Source organism: Pseudorca crassidens, chromosome 8, assembly GCF_039906515.1.
Source record: "Pseudorca crassidens isolate mPseCra1 chromosome 8, mPseCra1.hap1, whole genome shotgun sequence".
NCBI classification, from domain to species: domain Eukaryota; kingdom Metazoa; phylum Chordata; class Mammalia; order Artiodactyla; family Delphinidae; genus Pseudorca; species Pseudorca crassidens.
Window position 1 is genome coordinate 56,022,319 of NC_090303.1, and position 9,371 is coordinate 56,031,689.

The window sequence follows — 9,371 nt, forward strand, 5'->3', positions numbered from 1 at the left end:
CAACCGGGGGCAGACACCAAAAACAACGGGAACTACAAACCTGCAGCCTGCAAAAAGGAGACCCCAAACACAGTAAGTAAAGCAAAAAGAGAAACACACAGCAGATGAAGGAGCAAGGTAAAAACCTACCAGATGAAACAAATGAAGAAGAAATAGGCAGTCTACCTGAAAAAGAATTCAGAGTAATGATAGTAAAGATGATCCAAAATCTTGGAAATAGAATGGAGAAAATACAAGAAGGGAAAAACAACAAATAATACACAAGGGAATCCCATAAGCCTAACAGCTGATCTTTCAGCACAAACTCTGCAAGCCAGAAGGGAGTGATAGGAGATATTAAAAGTGATGAAAGTGAAAAATCTACAACCAAGATTACTCTACCCAGCAAGGATCTTATTCAGATTCAGTGGAGAAACTAATAAAACCTTTATAGACAAGCAAAAGCTAACAGAATTCAGCACCACCAAACCAGCTTTACAACAAATGCTAAAGGAACTTCTCTAGGCAGGAAACACAAGAGAAGGAAAAGACCTACAAAAACAAACCCAAAACAATTAAGAAAATGGTAATAGGAACATACATATCGATAATTCCCTTAAATGTAAACAGATTAAATGCTCCAACCAAAAGATATGGACTGGCTGAATGGATACAAAAACAAGACCCATATATATGCTGTCTACAAGAGACCCACTTCAAACCTAGGGACACGTACAGACTGAAAGTGAGAGGATGGAAAAAGATATGCCATGCAAAGGGAAATCAAAAGAAAGCTAGAGTAGCAATTCTCATATCAGACAAAATAGACTTTAAAATAAAGACTATTACAAGAGACAAAGAAGGACACTACATAATGATCAAAGGATCAATCCAAGAAGAAGGTATAACAATTGTAAATATTTATGCACCCAGCATAGGAGCACCTCAATACATAAAGCAAATGCTAACACCCATAAAAGGGGAAATCAACAGTAACACAATCATAGTAGGGGACTTTAACACCCCACTTTCACCAATGGACAGAGCATCCAAAATGAAAATAAATAAGGAAACAAGCTTTAAATGATACATTAAACAAGATGGACTTAATTGATATTTATAGGACATTCCATCCAAAAACAACAGAATACACATTCTTCTCAAGTGCTCTTGGAACATTCTCCAGGATAGATCATATCTTGGGTCACAAATCAAGCCTTGGTAAATTTAAGAAAATTGAAATCATATTAAGTATCTTTTTTGACCACAATGCTATGAGACGAGATATCAATTACAGGAAAAATCTGTAAAAAATACAAACACATGAAAGCTAAACAATACACTACTTAATAACCAAGAGATCACTGAAGAAATCAAAGAAGAAGTCAAAAATACCTAGAAACAAATGACAGTGAAAACACAGTGACCCAAAACCTATGGGATGCAGCAAAGGCAGTTTTAAGAGGGAAGTTTATAGCAATACAATCCTACCACAAAAAATAAGAAACATCTCAAATAAACAGCCTAACCTTACACCTAAAGCAATTAGAGAAAGAACAAGAAAAAACACCAAAGTTAGCAGAAGGAAAGAAATCATAAAGGGCAGATCAGAAATAAATGAAAAATAAATGAAGGAAACGATAGCAAAGATCAATAAAACTAAAAGCTGATTCTTTGAGAAGATAAACAAAATGATAAACCATTACCCAGACTCATCAAGAAAAAAAGGGAGAAGACTCAAATCAATAGAATTAGAAATGAAAAAGGAGAAATAACAACTGATGTTGCAGAAATACGAAGGATCATGAGAGATTACTACAAGCAACCATATGCCAATAAAATGGACAACCTGGAAGAAATGGACAAATTCTTAGAAAAGCACAACCTTCCCAGACTGAACCAGGAAGAAATGGAAAATATAAACAGACCAATTACAAGCACTGAAATTGAAACTGTGATTAAAAATCTTCCAACAAACCAAAGCCCAGGACCAGATGGCTTCACAGGTGAATTCTATCAAACATTTAGAGAAGAGCTAACACCTGTCCTTCTCAAACTCTTCCAAAATATGGCAGAGGGAGGAACACTCCCAAACTCACTCTATGAGGCCACCATCACCCTGATACCAAAACCAGATAAAGATGTCACAAAGAAAGAAAACTACAGGCCAGTATCACTGATGAACATAGATGTAGAAATCCTCAACAAAATACTAGCAAACAGAATCCAACAGCACATAAAAAGGATCATACACCATGATCAAGTGGGGTTTATTCCAGGAATGCAAGGATTCTTCAATATACGCAAATCAATGTGGTACACCATATTAAAAAATAGAAGGATAACACCATATGATCATCTCAGTAGATACAGAAAAAGCTTCTGACAAAATTCAACACCCATTTATGATAAAAACCCTCCAGAAAGTAGACATAGAGGGAACTTACCTCAACATAATAAAGATCATATATGACAAACCCACAGCCAGTATCATTCTCAATGGTGAAAAACTGAAAGCATTTCCTCTAAGATCAGGAGCAAGACAAGGTTGTCCACTCTCACCATTATCATTCAACATAGTTTTGGAAGTTTTAGCCACAGCAATCAGAGAAGAAAAAGAAATAAAAGGAATCCAAACTGGAAAAGAAGAAGTAAATCTGTCACTGTTTGCAGATGACGTGATACTATACATAGAGAATCCTAAAGATGCTACTAGATAACTACTAGAGCTAATCAATGAATTTGGTAAAGTGGCAGAATACAAAATTAATGCACAGAAATCGCTTGCATTCCTATACACTAATGATGAAAAATCTGAAAGAAAAATTAAGGAAACACTCCCATTTACCACTGCAACAAAAAGAATAAAATACCTAGGAATAATCCTACCTAAGGAGACAAAAGACCTTTATGCAGAAAACTATAAGACACTGATGAAGGAAATTAAAGATGATACCAACAGATGGAGAGATATACTATGTCCTTGGATTGGAAGAATCAACATTGTGAAAATGACTTTACTACCCAAAGCAATCTACAGATTCAATGCAATCCCTATTAAACTACCACTGGCATTTTTCACAGATCTACAACAAAAAATTTCACAATTTGTATGGAAACACAAAAGACCCTGAATAGCCAAAGCAATCTTGAGAAAGAAAAACAGAGCTGGAGAAATCAGGCTCCCGGACTTCAGACTGTACTACAAAGCTACAGTAATCAAGTGAGTATGGTACTGGCATAAAAACAGAAATATAGATCAATGGAACAGGATAGAAAGCCCAGAGATAAACCCACGCTCATATGGACACCTTATTTTTGATAAAGGAGGCAAGAATATACAATGGAGAAATCAAAGCCTCTTCAATAAGTGGTGCTGGGAAAACTGGACAGCTACATGTAAAAGAATGAAATTAGAACACTCCCTAACACCATACACAAAAATAAACTCAAAATGGATTAAAGACCTAAATGTAAGGCCAGACACTATAAAACTGTTAGAGGAAAACATAGGCAGAACACTCTATGACATCAATCACAGAAAGATCCTTTTTGACCCACCTCCTAGAGAAATGGAAATAAAAACAAATAAACAAATGGGACCTAATGAAACTTAAAAGCTTTAGCACAGCAAAGGAAACCATAAACAAGATGAAAAGACAGCCCTCAGAATGGGAGAAAATATTTGCAAATGAAGGAACTGACGAAGTATTAATCTCCAAAATTTACAAAGAGCTCATGCAGCTCAATATCAAAAAAACAAACAACCCAATCCAAAAATGGGCAGAAGACCTAACTAGACATTTCTCCAAAGAAGATATACAGATTGACAGCAAACACATGAAAGGATACTCAACATCACTAATCATTAGAGAAATGCAAGTCAAAACTACAATGAGGTATCACCTCACACTGGTCAGAATGGCCATCATCAAAGTATCTACAAACAATAAATGCTGGAGAGGGTGTGGAGAAAAGGGAACTCTCTTGCACTGTTGGTGGGAATGTAAATTGATACAACCACTATGGAGAACAGTATGGAGGTTCCTTAAAAAACTAAAAATGGAACTACCATATGACCCAGCAATCCCACTGCTGGGCATATACCCTGAGAAAACCATAATTCAAAAAGAGTCATGTACCACAATGTTCATTGCAGCTCTATTTACAGTAGCCAGGACATGGAAGCAACCTAAGTGTCCATCGACAGATGAATGGATAAAGAAGATGTGGCACATATATACAATAGAATATTACTCAGCCATAGAAAGAAACGAAATTGAGTTATTTGTAGTGAGGTAGGTGGACCTAGAGACTGTCATACAGAGTGAAGTAAGTCAGAACGAGAAAAATAAATACCGTATGCTAACATATATATATACAATCTAAAAAATAAAAAAATAAAATAAAGTTAGGAATATCGTGCATTGACATTCCTGGGAAAGCTTGCAAATTGATGCATACTTAAGGTGCCAGAATACACTTATGAAACCTAAGCTGTTACTTCCCAATACTGGAAAACCTTCAGAATTCCATAATGGAAAAGTTGTAGTATTTCAAAATTTGAACTTTAAAGTTATTTGAAGCTAAAAAGAACTTTCCTTGAACGAACACTGAAACAGTTAGAACAAAGTGTACTCTGAAAAACACTTCTGGTGAGCTTATCAGAGTTTGAAAGGTTTGTGAAAACAGCCTTCGGGTAACTCCTATCAGCTTAATAGAAACAGCAGGAATTCTCTAGCCTCATTTTGGGTCCATTCATTAAACCTGCTCTGCCTTGTGGCTGAGTTAGTTTTCACTTCCCTTGGGTTCCAGTCCTTCTAAGGACCAAAAGGTACTTTGGTCACAAACATGGATTTTCACTTTGGAAAGAGTCCCCTCCATCCTATCATGAGGCCAGATGGAGGGACCAGAAATTTAGGCAGGCACATTCCTCAGCTTAGCCTCAGGTACCTCTGATTCACCGTTCACAGAATCAGCCCCGCTACCTCATCCGTAAAAGTGCACAACGTCTTTTGGAAAACACGCTCTCTCATACATTTCTAGTTGACACATCTTTTGGGAAGGCAATATTGCGAGAGCTATCAACATTTCAAATGCATGCTTTCTTAGACCAAGAAATTCCATTTCTAGGATTCCAACAGTTTCGTCTGAACACATGGGCAAAGATGAATATCCAAAGTTACTCATTGATATATGTTTTGTAATACTAGGAGACAGAGGGAAAAAAAGTCATGTTCAGCAAGAAAGGACAGAGTAAATTAATTATCTTCTTTGAAGGGATGTCAGTATGTCTGGATGCAGAGTTGGGGCTAGTCTCTAAGTCAAAGCCATCACACCTAGATGGTGGAGCAGATGATGGAAAGCACCTGGGTCTCGTTGACATAGCTGAGCTGCAGAATTAACTTTTAGTAGTGATGCCCTATCTTTGGGCTTCTTAGTTTGTGAGATTATAAATTTTCATCATGATTTTAGACAACCAAACCTGATTTCTCTATTACTTTCAGCCAAATCATCCCAAGAGAGCATCCTTTGCAAAGAAAGTTTTGGCAAAATGCCCTGAGATCACATTCCTACAGGTAAGGCTGAGGGAGTCCCATGGCTCTGTATGCACTGTCATACTTTGAGAGAATTCTTATATCTCTAAGAATGGTCTTCTATTTCCCACATGACCATTTTCCGTCAGTTTAAACGAGCCCATGGAAGTAACTAGACAAGGTGAAACACCTCACAGAGGCCTGCGTTTCCCATCTCTGAGACTCAAGGGACCCGATCTGTGGCAGCAAAATCCTTGACTTAGCATTGTTTCTCCCATGGTCCCGTGGAGTTCAGAGTTCTTAGTGTTAGGTCTCAGAATCTGTTCTAGTTGCTTCACTCAGAAAAGGATTTATTAAAGGGTAGACTCTTTGGAGGTAAGTGCTAAAAAAGCAGACTCTAGGCCGAGCTTCCAGAAACAACTCCCCAAACTTCATCACAGAAACAGACCACCAAGAATGCTGATATCTTTGCCTCAGTCAGGAAGCTGCAGAACCTGGACTCTTCCATCAGGGCCAGTTGCTCCAGGCCACACTGCTTCTGTTCTGTTTGGGTCAGGAAGAAGATATTCACAGCTTGTTTCTCTCCCCACATAACTTAGTTCTTTTATAACTCAGGGTTGTTTAAAACTTTTTTTTATGTTTAATAATATGCCTGGAGAATATGGGACATCTTAATAGTGTTATAACTCAATTTTGAATCAAGATCTCAAACAACTGGATCTGAACTAAGTCACACCTGAACCCTAGTAGCAAGTGAGGCTGGGAAACTCATGGCCACATGCCAGCTACTGGAGTCCTGGAAGGCTGGAGGTGTCCTGCAGTGGTTCTCTAGGGACATCAATCCACAACCCCCAAATGAAAACGATAGAGCCTCACACCAGAAACAGAATGGTCTTCAAACTCAACTCTATCAGGAATGAAGATAAGATTCCTCAGTAAGCCTGATGGTTAGTCAATTGTATCACCTGAGGGGCAGGTTGCTCTACACAGCATTTTAACCAGCTACACAAAAGGAAGTCAATACCTTCCTAGAACGTCTGCTTTCAGTGTGGTGAAATGTGCTCAAACTCCCACAGTCACATTTAAGGTTCTCTCCTCAGCAAAGTAAGTGTTTTGCTATTGCACAGGTTGTTGTGACTAGAAGCATGGGACTTGAGTTAATAATAATAATAACAATTTATTAGAAACTGTGGTCAGAAGGACACAAAGCCAGTCTCAACTCAGCACTGCAGGTGCTATTTTGGAATCTTCAGTTTCTTCCTGCATAAGCAAAGTAGAGGAGAGAATTGTAGCTATTATCAGAATACTTTCAAATTTTAAAAATGATGTTTTCCTACAATTATCTAGATGTTTCAGATAAATTTGGGCGTAATTTTCGTCCAGACGATCTTTATAATTGCCCAAATTCTCTTGTACATGTACTTCTAGACACTGCTAAAAATATATAGCAATCAAAGCAGTACTGTCTGTAAACCCTGTTTCAGTTCCACAGAGAAGCTGGGAAAGATATACAGGAATCAAAAAACTTCTCTCAAATGTAATAAAATGAACAAAAATAAGAATAGCAAAAAAAAAAAAAAAAGTCAGAAGCATCCAAACTAAGGAAGAAGCACAGCCTCATAATGTAACAATTTAAAAATAGTATCTACAGAGAGAAGATTCTGGAAATTGACTGTAGCTTCTACTTGACTCCTCCAGAAGCAATACAGTGGACAAAAATGTGAAGGAATAAAGTCCTGAAAAAACTAACTCTACCTTTCATTTAGAGGGTAGCAGGCTGATGGTGTGAGGGATGGCGCTTGGAAATGAAGCTCAAAAGAGAAGTGACAGGAGTCTCTCTAAACGGTTGCCTGTCTCAGTGTGAGAGAAAAACAGATTCATTCATTAGAGACAGGAAGAACTACTAAGAATTGGCATTTTTTGCTTGTTTATTTTACTAAGAGAAACACAGGATATAAGCAGGGAAGGGACAAATATGATGAATTCCTAGTTTGCCTATTTTTTCATGCCTTTTCCACCCAGGTCCCAAGCAGGGAGAAGAGGGGAGGAAGTTACCACCTAAGGCAACTTTTAGAGAAAAGGAGGCTTTGGGTTCCCTGGCATCTGGTGAACAACCTGAAAACCAAAGGCTTTTCTCACTGGGTCAGATACACCTTTAACTATTCAGAGTAAATCTCAGTACAGAACTTTTAACTAAATCACAGAGAAAGTCTTCTGTGACAAAGTCCCCCAACTGTGAAACCCACAGCCCTGGTTCCACCCTCCCACCCCAGACCCAGTTGAGCCCCATCTTGCCACCTTCTCAGACAACAGAAAAGCAGATAGAAAACAACCCATGAATACAACAGGCCTAAGTTAGGCCTAAGGGGAGTCAAAGAAAATGCATTACAAGTAGAAAGATAAATATAAGGCTTAAATAGAGGTTTCCCATATCAAAAAATAAATATCTGAAAATAAAAACCAATAAAATACCAAAAGTAATGGAGAAAAAAAAGTAAAGAAAATCAAGAATTAAAAACTGAGTTCTAATTAGGAATGCTTTTGGCTGCAAGTAGCAGGAAACCCAGCTAACAGGGGCTTAAACTATGTGGACATCTATTGTTTACTTAAGGAGACATCCAGGGGAAGGCAGTCCAAAGATTAGTTTGGCAGCTCACTGGTTGCATCAATAATCTAGGCCCATCTGGTCTTTGCATTCTGTCACCTTCCACGTATTTGCAATATCGCTCCTCATGACCACAAGATGGCTGCCACAACTCTAAGATTCACATCTGTACTCAGCAGTATCCAAAGCAGGAAGACAGGGGGATGATTCTTCCTTTTGAGAAAGGAAACACTTTCCTAAAAGCCCTCATCTTATCTATCCTGGTATTTCATCAGCCAGAAGTGGATCACATGTTCACCCCTAAACCAATCACTGGCAAAGGCAAGAGAATGATCATAATTCAGTCCCTTGGCTGGAAATATTGATATCAGAACCAAATTGGGATCTGTTAGCAAAGAAAAAGGCAGGAGTGGCAACTGGGTGGGCAGCCAAAATAACAGCCATTGTTCACTTCGAATTATCCAAATTTGTTATGAGAATCACTAGAAGAAATAAAACAGATCATATACTTTCCAAAATGCCAGAAATAAGATATAAAAAAATATCACAGGTCATAAAGCAAAAGTAGAAAACAAAGGAAATGGCAAGGCTCTATTAAAATAAACAAATTAAAAATCTCACAGTGTAAAGTAAGATGATAGAAGATTACAAATATATCTAACTTAACAAAAAATATTACTAGTAAATCAAAACCTTTAAAAAGAGAGTCATGATGGAGGATATGGAGCAAACCTTAACTACATATTAACCTGTATCATTAAAGCAGTGTGGTGCTTGTACAGACAGAAAGTTCAGTGGAATAAAACAGAAAGTCCAGAAATCGACACACATATTTACAGAAATTTATTACTGTATGTGTTAAAGGTTAGCATCCCAAATCTATGGAGAAATTACAGACTTTTCAATAAGTGGTATGAGAAAACTAATAGACAATCTAGAGGAAAAGAAATTTGAAACCCTAACATATTCACCATACCACGGTAGATTCCAGGTCTCAAGGTAAGGAAAGAGAGGAGTGGGGGTGAGAAAGAAAGAAGAAAGAAAGAAAGAAATGATAAAAGAACAAGGAAAAACCAAAACCAAAAAAACATGGGCAAAGTCTTTTTTTAAACTATAGAACAGGAGTTGGCAATATTTTTCTGTAAATGGCCACATAGTAAACTTTTTACTTGTGGACCAGAGGGTCACTCTTGCAACTACCCAATTCTGCCACTGTAGTGCAAAAGCAGTCAAACATTATGTAAATAAGT

General features: G+C 37.6%; 1 long non-coding RNA gene across 1 annotated transcript in view; it reads left to right on the forward strand.

Annotated features, from left to right (window-relative positions):
• LOC137228597 (uncharacterized) overlaps positions 1-5,558 on the forward strand; it is a 97,531-nt gene extending 91,973 nt beyond the window's left edge. The window contains exon 9 of the long non-coding RNA XR_010945314.1: positions 5,487-5,558. This is a non-coding gene — a long non-coding RNA (uncharacterized lncRNA). The remainder of the gene's footprint in view (positions 1-5,486) is intronic.
• Positions 5,559-9,371: the final 3,813 nt, after the last annotated feature.